Source organism: Sorex araneus, chromosome 6 (assembly GCF_027595985.1).
Source record: "Sorex araneus isolate mSorAra2 chromosome 6, mSorAra2.pri, whole genome shotgun sequence".
Taxonomy (NCBI): Eukaryota; Metazoa; Chordata; class Mammalia; order Eulipotyphla; family Soricidae; genus Sorex; species Sorex araneus.
The window spans coordinates 55,029,449-55,042,582 of NC_073307.1; positions in this window are offsets into that span (position 1 = coordinate 55,029,449).

Here is a 13,134-nt window from a genome sequence, read left to right on the forward strand (position 1 = left end):
GATGCTGAAACACCCATCCATTCACCAGTGCACGTATCCCACCACCAAGAATCACGGTATACCTCCCCTCTTCCCGCCACCTCCCCAGCCCCCCACCGCGCCAGTACACTTTTATAAAAGTCATGTTCATTAAAGTGTCTAGGATCACACAAAAGTTATAAATCAAATGTATAAAGTCGCAAACAATTGTCTACAGCTGGAAATCAACCGAGAGATGGTACAGCCCATAAGGCTTCCCCGGAGCACATTTCAGAGTGCTGCACCAGGTCAACCACCACCCCGCTTAGGTCCAGGGTCCCAGGGGGCCCTAAGGGACGCTCTGTCTCCAGAGGCTCATCGGAAACAGAGGCATGCGCGTGCGCGATAGCACACACAGGCTCACAAACAGTACACACACGCACAACTCTCTTCGCTTTCTCTCATACGAAAAGTTTCTCTAGCACTAACTTCGAAGGTATCACAAGTGTATGTCTGTAAGCGAGAGAGACAGGGAGACAGAGAGAGACAGAAACAGACACAGAGAGTCAGTGAGAAATGGCATCCACATCCAAAACCCTGCACCCTTCCTTCCTTTGGTGGGTATGTTGAGAGAAAAATCACCAAATGACTTTGGAAGTAAGTTTTAGAAGGGTTATGTGGAAAAAGTATTATATAAAATATGATTAATATTCGTCAGATTTAATCGATATGTTATAAATATATATGATCACTGTCATCCAGTTGCTCATTGATTTGTTCGAGTGGCCACTAGTAACATTTTCATTGTGAGCCTTGTTGTGACTGTTTTTGGCATATCGAATATGCCACGGGTAGCTTGACAGGCTCTGCCGTGCGTGCAAGATACTCTTGGGCCCAAAGGGACGCTCTGTCTCCAGAGCCCTTCGGACTGGCCCAGCACCTCCTCAGGCATGCTCCTCTGCTGCACATTACACGGAGATAGTCTATCTTGTAGAGGCATCAAAAGGTAGAACCGAAGAAAGGGATGGATAAATCCGCTCCATACACAGCAGCTCGAGAACACTGAACACATGCTAGGTGCATGAGAGAGAACTGCCCCGAGAGCCCTCGGATGACAGAACGTGACGAAGCCGTCATCTCCCCCTCCCCCCAGGAGGAATCTTTGTCTTTTTTGACAACACCCCTTCCACCCACACTCGCTTGTATTTTTCACACCAGCCCAGCTCAGGTCCTGCATCCACTCACATATGGTTTCATGGGATGGGAGGAGGAAATCCCTGAGCACAGAGTCAGGAGAAAGTCGTGAGCTAGCTGTGTGTGAGCAAACCCAACGAAACAATGCAAACAAAAAAGAATTACGCCAGTACACATTTTTAAAATTGCTTCCATTTTATTTTATTCTTTACTGAATCACCGTGTGGAAAGTTACAAATCTTACAGGTTGAACTATCAGTTATGCGATGCTGAAACACCCATCCATTCACCAGTGCACGTATCCCACCACCAAGAATCACGGTATACCTCCCCTCTTCCCGCCACCTCCCCAGCCCCCCACCGCGCATGTGCAACTACTCCAGTACACTTTTATAGAAATCATGTTCACTAAAATGTCTAGGATCACACAAAAGTTACAAATCAAATGTATAAAGACGCAAACAATTGTCTACAGCTGGAAAATAACCGAGAGATGGTACAGCCCATAAGGCTTCCCCGGAGCACATTTCTGAGTGCTGCACCAGGTCAACTACCGCCCCGCTTAGGTCCAGGGTCCCAGGGGGCCCTAAGGGACGCTCTGTCTCCAGAGGCTCATCGGAAACAGAGGCATGCGCGTGCGCGATAGCACACACAGGCTCACAAACAGTACACACACGCACAACTCTCTTCTCTTTCTCTCATACGAAAAGTTTCTCTAGCACTAACTTCGAAGGTATCACAAATGTGTGTCTGTAAGAGAGAAAGACAGGGAGTCAGAGAGAGACAGACACAGACACAGAGAGTCAGTGAGAAATGGCATCCACATCCAAAACCCTGCACCCTTCCTTCCTTTGGTGGGTATGTTGAGGGAAAAATCACCAAATGACTTTGGAAGTAAGTTTTAGAAGGGTTATGTGGAAAAAGTATTATATAAAATATAATTAATATTCGTCAGATTTAATCGATATGTTATAAATATATATGATCACTGTCATCCTGTTGCTCATTGATTTCTTCGAGTGGCCACTAGTAACATTTTCATTGTGAGCCTTGTTGTGACTTTTTGGCATATCGAATATGCCACGGGTAGCTTGACAGGCTCTGCCGTGCGTGCAAGATACTCTTGGGCCCTAAGGGACGCTCTGTCTCCAGAGCCCTTCGGACTGGCCCAGCACCTCCTCAGGCATGCTCCTCTGCTGCACATTACACGGAGATAGTCTATCCTTGTAGAGGCATCAAAAGGTAGAACCGATGAAAGGGATGTAAAAATCCGCTCCATACACAGCAACTCGGGAACACTGAACACATGCTAGGTGCGTGAGAGAGAACTGCCCCGAGAGCCCTCGGACAACAGAACGTGACGAAGCCGTCATCTCCCCCTCCCCCCAGGAGGAATCTTTGTCTTTTTTGACAACACCCCTTCCACCCACACTCGCTTGTATTTTTCACACCAGCCCAGCTCAGGTCCTGCATCCACTCACATATGGTTTCATGGGATGGGAGGAGGAAATCCCTGAGCACAGAGTCAGGAGAAAGTCGTGAGCTAGCTGGGTGTGAGCAAACCCAACGAAACAATGCAAACAAAAAAGAATTACGCCAGTACACATTTTTAAAATTGCTTCCATTTTATTTTATTCTTTACTGAATCACCCTGTGGAAAGTTACAAAGCTTACAGGTTGAAGTCTCAGTTATGCGATGCTGAAACACCCATCCATTCACCAGTGCACGTATCCCACCACCAAGAATCACGGTATACCTCCCCTCTTCCCGCCACCTCCCCAGCCCCCCACCGCGCCAGTACACTTTTATAAAAGTCATGTTCATTAAAATGTCTAGGATCACACAAAAGTTATAAATCAAATGTATAAAGTCGCAAACAATTGTCTACAGCTGGAAATCAACCGAGAGATGGTACAGCCCATAAGGCTTCCCTGAGCACATTTCTGAGTGCTGCACCAGGTCAACCACCACCCCGCTTAGGTCTAAGGTCCCAGGGGGCCCTAAAGGACGCTCTGTCTCCAGAGGCTCATCGGAAACAGAGGCATGCGCGTGCGCGATAGTACACACAGGCTCACAAACAGTACACACACGCACAACTCTCTTCTCTTTCTCTCATACGAAAAGTTTCTCTAGCACTAACTTCGAAGGTATCACAAGTGTGTGTCTGTAAGCGAGAGAGACAGGGAGACAGAGAGAGACAGAAACAGACACAGAGAGTCAGTGCGAAATGGCATCCAAATCCAAAACCCTGCACCCTTCCTTCCTTTGGTGGGTATGTTGAGGGAAAAATCACCAAATGACTTTGGAAGTAAGTTTTAGAAGGGTTATGTGGAAAAAGTATTATATAAAATATGATTAATATTCGTCAGATTTAATCGATATGTTATAAATATATATGATCACTGTCATCCAGTTGCTCATTGATTTGTTCGAGTGGCCACTAGTAACATTTTCATTGTGAGCCTTGTTGTGACTGTTTTTGGCATATCGAATATGCCACGGGTAGCTTGACAGGCTCTGCCGTGCGTGCAAGATACTCTTGGGCCCAAAGGGACGCTCTGTCTCCAGAGCCCTTCGGACTGGCCCAGCACCTCCTCAGGCATGCTCCTCTGCTGCACATTACACGGAGATAGTCATCTTGTAGAGGCATCAAAAGGTAGAACCGAAGAAAGGGATGGATAAATCCGCTCCATACACAGCAGCTCGAGAACACTGAACACATGCTAGGTGCGTGAGAGAGAACTGCCCCGAGAGCCCTCGGACGACAGAACGTGACGAAGCCGTCATCTCCCCCTCCCCCCAGGAGGAATCTTTGTCTCTTTTGACAACACCCCTTCCACCCACACTCGCTTGTATTTTTCACACCAGCCCAGCTCAGGTCCTGCATCCACTCACATATGGTTTCATGGGATGGGAGGAGGAAATCCCTGAGCACAGAGTCAGGAGAAAGTCGTGAGCTAGCTGGGTGTGAGCAAACCCAACGAAACAATGCAAACAAAAAAGAATTACGCCAGTGCACATTTTTAAAATTGCTTCCATTTTATTTTATTCTTTACTGAATCACCGTGTGGAAAGTTACAAATCTTACAGGTTGAACTATCAGTTATGCGATGCTGAAACACCCATCCATTCACCAGTGCACGTATCCCACCACCAAGAATCACGGTATACCTCCCCTCTTCCCGCCACCTCCCCAGCCCCCCACCGCGCATGTGCAACTACTCCAGTACACTTTTATAGAAATCATGTTCACTAAAATGTCTAGGATCACACAAAAGTTACAAATCAAATGTATAAAGACGCAAACAATTGTCTACAGCTGGAAAATAACCGAGAGATGGTACAGCCCATAAGGCTTCCCCGGAGCACATTTCTGAGTGCTGCACCAGGTCAACTACCGCCCCGCTTAGGTCCAGGGTCCCAGGGGGCCCTAAGGGACGCTCTGTCTCCAGAGGCTCATCGGAAACAGAGGCATGCGCGTGCGCGATAGCACACACAGGCTCACAAACAGTACACACACGCACAACTCTCTTCTCTTTCTCTCATACGAAAAGTTTCTCTAGCACTAACTTCGAAGGTATCACAAATGTGTGTCTGTAAGAGAGAAAGACAGGGTGTCAGAGAGAGACAGACACAGACACAGAGAGTCAGTGAGAAATGGCATCCACATCCAAAACCCTGCACCCTTCCTTCCTTTGGTGGGTATGTTGAGGGAAAAATCACCAAATGACTTTGGAAGTAAGTTTTAGAAGGGTTATGTGGAAAAAGTATTATATAAAATATAATTAATATTCGTCAGATTTAATCGATATGTTATAAATATATATGATCACTGTCATCCTGTTGCTCATTGATTTCTTCGAGTGGCCACTAGTAACATTTTCATTGTGAGCCTTGTTGTGACTGTTTTTGGCATTTCGAATATGCCACGGGTAGCTTGACAGGCTCTGCCGTGCGTGCAAGATACTCTTGGGCCCTAAGGGACGCTCTGTCTCCAGAGCCCTTCGGACTGGCCCAGCACCTCCTCAGGCATGCTCCTCTGCTGCACATTACACGGAGATAGTCTATCCTTGTAGAGGCATCAAAAGGTAGAACCGAAGAAAGGGATGTAAAAATCCGCTCCATACACAGCAACTCGGGAACACTGAACACATGCTAGGTGCGTGAGAGAGAACTGCCCCGAGAGCCCTCGGACAACAGAACGTGACGAAGCCGTCATCTCCCCCTCCCCCCAGGAGGAATCTTTGTCTTTTTTGACAACACCCCTTCCACCCACACTCGCTTGTATTTTTCACACCAGCCCAGCTCAGGTCCTGCATCCACTCACATATGGTTTCATGGGATGGGAGGAGGAAATCCCTGAGCACAGAGTCAGGAGAAAGTCATGAGCTAGCTGGGTGTGAGCAAACCCAACGAAACAATGCAAACAAAAAAGAATTACGCCAGTACACATTTTTAAAATTGCTTCCATTTTATTTTATTCTTTACTGAATCACCCTGTGGAAAGTTACAAAGCTTACAGGTTGAAGTCTCAGTTATGCGATGCTGAAACACCCATCCATTCACCAGTGCACGTATCCCACCACCAAGAATCACGGTATACCTCCCCTCTTCCCGCCACCTCCCCAGCCCCCCACCGCGCCAGTACACTTTTATAAAAGTCATGTTCATTAAAATGTCTAGGATCACACAAAAGTTATAAATCAAATGTATAAAGTCGCAAACAATTGTCTACAGCTGGAAATCAACGGAGAGATGGTACAGCCCATAAGGCTTCCCTGAGCACATTTCTGAGTGCTGCACCAGGTCAACCACCACCCCGCTTAGGTCTAAGGTCCCAGGGGGCCCTAAAGGACGCTCTGTCTCCAGAGGCTCATCGGAAACAAAGGCATGCGCGTGCGCGATAGCACACACAGGCTCACAAACAGTACACACACGCACAACTCTCTTCTCTTTCTCTCATACGAAAAGTTTCTCTAGCACTAACTTCGAAGGTATCACAAGTGTGTGTCTGTAAGCGAGAGAGACAGGGAGACAGAGAGAGACAGAAACAGACACAGAGAGTCAGTGCGAAATGGCATCCAAATCCAAAACCCTGCACCCTTCCTTCCTTTGGTGGGTATGTTGAGGGAAAAATCACCAAATGACTTTGGAAGTAAGTTTTAGAAGGGTTATGTGGAAAAAGTATTATATAAAACATGATTAATATTCATCAGATTTAATCGATATGTTATAAATATATATGATCACTGTCATCCAGTTGCTCATTGATTTGTTCGAGTGGCCACTAGTAACATTTTCATTGTGAGCCTTGTTGTGACTGTTTTTGGCATATCGAATATGCCACGGGTAGCTTGACAGGCTCTGCCGTGCGTGCAAGATACTCTTGGGCCCAAAGGGACGCTCTGTCTCCAGAGCCCTTCGGACTGGCCCAGCACCTCCTCAGGCATGCTCCTCTGCTGCACATTACACGGAGATAGTCTATCTTGTAGAGGCATCAAAAGGTAGAACCGAAGAAAGGGATGGATAAATCCGCTCCATACACAGCAGCTCGAGAACACTGAACACATGCTAGGTGCATGAAAGAGAACTGCCCCGAGAGCCCTCGGATGACAGAACGTGACGAAGCCGTCATCTCCCCCTCCCCCCAGGAGGAATCTTTGTCTTTTTTGACAACACCCCTTCCACCCACACTCGCTTGTATTTTTCACACCAGCCCAGCTCAGGTCCTGCATCCACTCACATATGGTTTCATGGGATGGGAGGAGGAAATCCCTGAGCACAGAGTCAGGAGAAAGTCGTGAGCTAGCTGTGTGTGAGCAAACCCAACGAAACAATGCAAACAAAAAAGAATTACGCCAGTACACATTTTTAAAATTGCTTCCATTTTATTTTATTCTTTACTGAATCACCGTGTGGAAAGTTACAAATCTTACAGGTTGAACTATCAGTTATGCGATGCTGAAACACCCATCCATTCACCAGTGCACGTATCCCACCACCAAGAATCACGGTATACCTCCCCTCTTCCCGCCACCTCCCCAGCCCCCCACCGCGCATGTGCAACTACTCCAGTACACTTTTATAGAAATCATGTTCACTAAAATGTCTAGGATCACACAAAAGTTACAAATCAAATGTATAAAGACGCAAACAATTGTCTACAGCTGGAAAATAACCGAGAGATGGTACAGCCCATAAGGCTTCCCCGGAGCACATTTCTGAGTGCTGCACCAGGTCAACTACCGCCCCGCTTAGGTCCAGGGTCCCAGGGGGCCCTAAGGGACGCTCTGTCTCCAGAGGCTCATCGGAAACAGAGGCATGCGCGTGCGCGATAGCACACACAGGCTCACAAACAGTACACACACGCACAACTCTCTTCTCTTTCTCTCATACGAAAAGTTTCTCTAGCACTAACTTCGAAGGTATCACAAATGTGTGTCTGTAAGAGAGAAAGACAGGGAGTCAGAGAGAGACAGACACAGACACAGAGAGTCAGTGAGAAATGGCATCCACATCCAAAACCCTGCACCCTTCCTTCCTTTGGTGGGTATGTTGAGGGAAAAATCACCAAATGACTTTGGAAGTAAGTTTTAGAAGGGTTATGTGGAAAAAGTATTATATAAAATATAATTAATATTCGTCAGATTTAATCGATATGTTATAAATATATATGATCACTGTCATCCTGTTGCTCATTGATTTGTTCGAGTGGCCACTAGTAACATTTTCATTGTGAGCCTTGTTGTGACTGTTTTTGGCATATCGAATATGCCACGGGTAGCTTGACAGGCTCTGCCGTGCGTGCAAGATACTCTTGGGCCCTAAGGGACGCTCTGTCTCCAGAGCCCTTCGGACTGGCCCAGCACCTCCTCAGGCATGCTCCTCTGCTGCACATTACACGGAGATAGTCTATCTTGTAGAGGCATCAAAAGGTAGAACCGAAGAAAGGGATGGATAAATCCGCTCCATACACAGCAACTCGGGAACACTGAACACATGCTAGGTGCGTGAGAGAGAACTGCCCCGAGAGCCCTCGGACAACAGAACGTGACGAAGCCGTCATCTCCCCCTCCCCCCAGGAGGAATCTTTGTCTTTTTTGACAACACCCCTTCCACCCACACTCGCTTGTATTTTTCACACCAGCCCAGCTCAGGTCCTGCATCCACTCACATATGGTTTCATGGGATGGGAGGAGGAAATCCCTGAGCACAGAGTCAGGAGAAAGTCGTGAGCTAGCTGGGTGTGAGCAAACCCAACGAAACAATGCAAACAAAAAAGAATTACGCCAGTACACATTTTTAAAATTGCTTCCATTTTATTTTATTCTTTACTGAATCACCCTGTGGAAAGTTACAAAGCTTACAGGTTGAAGTCTCAGTTATGCGATGCTGAAACACCCATCCATTCACCAGTGCACGTATCCCACCACCAAGAATCACGGTATACCTCCCCTCTTCCCGCCACCTCCCCAGCCCCCCACCGCGCCAGTACACTTTTATAAAAGTCATGTTCATTAAAATGTCTAGGATCACACAAAAGTTATAAATCAAATGTATAAAGTCGCAAACAATTGTCTACAGCTGGAAATCAACGGAGAGATGGTACAGCCCATAAGGCTTCCCTGAGCACATTTCTGAGTGCTGCACCAGGTCAACCACCACCCCGCTTAGGTCTAAGGTCCCAGGGGGCCCTAAAGGACGCTCTGTCTCCAGAGGCTCATCGGAAACAAAGGCATGCGCGTGCGCGATAGCACACACAGGCTCACAAACAGTACACACACGCACAACTCTCTTCTCTTTCTCTCATACGAAAAGTTTCTCTAGCACTAACTTCGAAGGTATCACAAGTGTGTGTCTGTAAGCGAGAGAGACAGGGAGACAGAGAGAGACAGAAACAGACACAGAGAGTCAGTGCGAAATGGCATCCAAATCCAAAACCCTGCACCCTTCCTTCCTTTGGTGGGTATGTTGAGGGAAAAATCACCAAATGACTTTGGAAGTAAGTTTTAGAAGGGTTATGTGGAAAAAGTATTATATAAAATATGATTAATATTCGTCAGATTTAATCGATATGTTATAAATATATATGATCACTGTCATCCAGTTGCTCATTGATTTGTTCGAGTGGCCACTAGTAACATTTTCATTGTGAGCCTTGTTGTGACTGTTTTTGGCATATCGAATATGCCACGGGTAGCTTGACAGGCTCTGCCGTGCGTGCAAGATACTCTTGGGCCCAAAGGGACGCTCTGTCTCCAGAGCCCTTCGGACTGGCCCAGCACCTCCTCAGGCATGCTCCTCTGCTGCACATTACACGGAGATAGTCTATCTTGTAGAGGCATCAAAAGGTAGAACCGAAGAAAGGGATGGATAAATCCGCTCCATACACAGCAGCTCGAGAACACTGAACACATGCTAGGTGCATGAGAGAGAACTGCCCCGAGAGCCCTCGGATGACAGAACGTGACGAAGCCGTCATCTCCCCCTCCCCCCAGGAGGAATCTTTGTCTTTTTTGACAACACCCCTTCCACCCACACTCGCTTGTATTTTTCACACCAGCCCAGCTCAGGTCCTGCATCCACTCACATATGGTTTCATGGGATGGGAGGAGGAAATCCCTGAGCACAGAGTCAGGAGAAAGTCGTGAGCTAGCTGTGTGTGAGCAAACCCAACGAAACAATGCAAACAAAAAAGAATTACGCCAGTACACATTTTTAAAATTGCTTCCATTTTATTTTATTCTTTACTGAATCACCGTGTGGAAAGTTACAAATCTTACAGGTTGAACTATCAGTTATGCGATGCTGAAACACCCATCCATTCACCAGTGCACGTATCCCACCACCAAGAATCACGGTATACCTCCCCTCTTCCCGCCACCTCCCCAGCCCCCCACCGCGCATGTGCAACTACTCCAGTACACTTTTATAGAAATCATGTTCACTAAAATGTCTAGGATCACACAAAAGTTACAAATCAAATGTATAAAGACGCAAACAATTGTCTACAGCTGGAAAATAACCGAGAGATGGTACAGCCCATAAGGCTTCCCCGGAGCACATTTCTGAGTGCTGCACCAGGTCAACTACCGCCCCGCTTAGGTCCAGGGTCCCAGGGGGCCCTAAGGGACGCTCTGTCTCCAGAGGCTCATCGGAAACAGAGGCATGCGCGTGCGCGATAGCACACACAGGCTCACAAACAGTACACACACGCACAACTCTCTTCTCTTTCTCTCATACGAAAAGTTTCTCTAGCACTAACTTCGAAGGTATCACAAATGTGTGTCTGTAAGAGAGAAAGACAGGGAGTCAGAGAGAGACAGACACAGACACAGAGAGTCAGTGAGAAATGGCATCCACATCCAAAACCCTGCACCCTTCCTTCCTTTGGTGGGTATGTTGAGGGAAAAATCACCAAATGACTTTGGAAGTAAGTTTTAGAAGGGTTATGTGGAAAAAGTATTATATAAAATATAATTAATATTCGTCAGATTTAATCGATATGTTATAAATATATATGATCACTGTCATCCTGTTGCTCATTGATTTGTTCGAGTGGCCACTAGTAACATTTTCATTGTGAGCCTTGTTGTGACTGTTTTTGGCATATCGAATATGCCACGGGTAGCTTGACAGGCTCTGCCGTGCGTGCAAGATACTCTTGGGCCCTAAGGGACGCTCTGTCTCCAGAGCCCTTCGGACTGGCCCAGCACCTCCTCAGGCATGCTCCTCTGCTGCACATTACACGGAGATAGTCTATCTTGTAGAGGCATCAAAAGGTAGAACCGAAGAAAGGGATGGATAAATCCGCTCCATACACAGCAACTCGGGAACACTGAACACATGCTAGGTGCGTGAGAGAGAACTGCCCCGAGAGCCCTCGGACAACAGAACGTGACGAAGCCGTCATCTCCCCCTCCCCCCAGGAGGAATCTTTGTCTTTTTTGACAACACCCCTTCCACCCACACTCGCTTGAATTTTTCACACCAGCCCAGCTCAGGTCCTGCATCCACTCACATATGGTTTCATGGGATGGGAGGAGGAAATCCCTGAGCACAGAGTCAGGAGAAAGTCGTGAGCTAGCTGGGTGTGAGTAAACCCAACGAAACAATGCAAACAAAAAAGAATTACGCCAATACACATTTTTAAAATTGCTTCCATTTTATTTTATTCTTTATTGAATCACCGTGGGGAAAGTTACAAAGCTTACAGGTTGAAGTCTCAGTTATGCGATGCTGAAACACCCATCCATTCACCAGTGCAAGTATCCCACCACCAAGAATCACGGTATACCGCCCCTCTTCCCGCCACCTCCCCAGCCCCCCACCGCGCCAGTACACTTTTATAAAAGTCATGTTCATTAAAGTGTCTAGGATCACACAAAAGTTATAAATCAAATGTATAAAGTCGCAAACAATTGTCTACAGCTGGAAATCAACCGAGAGATGGTACAGCCCATAAGGCTTCCCCGTAGCACATTTCCGAGTGCTGCACCAGGTCAACCACCACCCCGCTTAGGTCCAGGGTCCCAGGGGGCCCTAAGGGACGCTCTGTCTCCAGAGGCTCATCGGAAACAGAGGCATGCGCGTGCGCGATAGCACACACAGGCTCACAAACAGTACACACACGCACAACTCTCTTCTCTTTCTCTCATACGAAAAGTTTCTCTAGCACTAACTTCGAAGGTATCACAAGTGTGTGTCTGTAAGCGAGAGAGACAGGGAGACAGAGAGAGACAGAAACAGACACAGAGAGTCAGTGAGAAATGGCATCCACATCCAAAACCCTGCACCCTTCCTTCCTTTGGTGGGTATGTTGAGAGAAAAATCACCAAATGACTTTGGAAGTAAGTTTTAGAAGGGTTATGTGGAAAAAGTATTATATAAAATATGATTAATATTCGTCAGATTTAATCGATATGTTATAAATATATATGATCACTGTCATCTAGTTGCTCATTGATTTGTTCGAGTGGCCACTAGTAACATTTTCATTGTGAGCCTTGTTGTGACTGTTTTTGGCATATCGAATATGCCACGGGTAGCTTGACAGGCTCTGCCGTGCGTGCAAGATACTCTTGGGCCCAAAGGGACGCTCTGTCTCCAGAGCCCTTCGGACTGGCCCAGCACCTCCTCAGGCATGCTCCTCTGCTGCACATTACACGGAGATAGTCTATCTTGTAGAGGCATCAAAAGGTAGAACCGAAGAAAGGGATGGATAAATCCGCTCCATACACAGCAGCTCGAGAACACTGAACACATGCTAGGTGCATGAGAGAGAACTGCCCCGAGAGCCCTCGGATGACAGAACGTGACGAAGCCGTCATCTCCCCCTCCCCCCAGGAGGAATCTTTGTCTTTTTTGACAACACCCCTTCCACCCACACTCGCTTGTATTTTTCACACCAGCCCAGCTCAGGTCCTGCATCCACTCACATATGGTTTCATGGGATGGGAGGAGGAAATCCCTGAGCACAGAGTCAGGAGAAAGTCGTGAGCTAGCTGTGTGTGAGCAAACCCAACGAAACAATGCAAACAAAAAAGAATTACGCCAGTGCACATTTTTAAAATTGCTTCCATTTTATTTTATTCTTTACTGAATCACCGTGTGGAAAGTTACAAATCTTACAGGTTGAACTATCAGTTATGCGATGCTGAAACACCCATCCATTCACCAGTGCACGTATCCCACCACCAAGAATCACGGTATACCTCCCCTCTTCCCGCCACCTCCCCAGCCCCCCACCGCGCATGTGCAACTACTCCAGTACACTTTTATAGAAATCATGTTCACTAAAATGTCTAGGATCACACAAAAGTTACAAATCAAATGTATAAAGACGCAAACAATTGTCTACAGCTGGAAAATAACCGAGAGATGGTACAGCCCATAAGGCTTCCCCGGAGCACATTTCTGAGTGCTGCACCAGGTCAACTACCGCCCCGCTTAGGTCCAGGGTCCCAGGGGGCCCTAAGGGA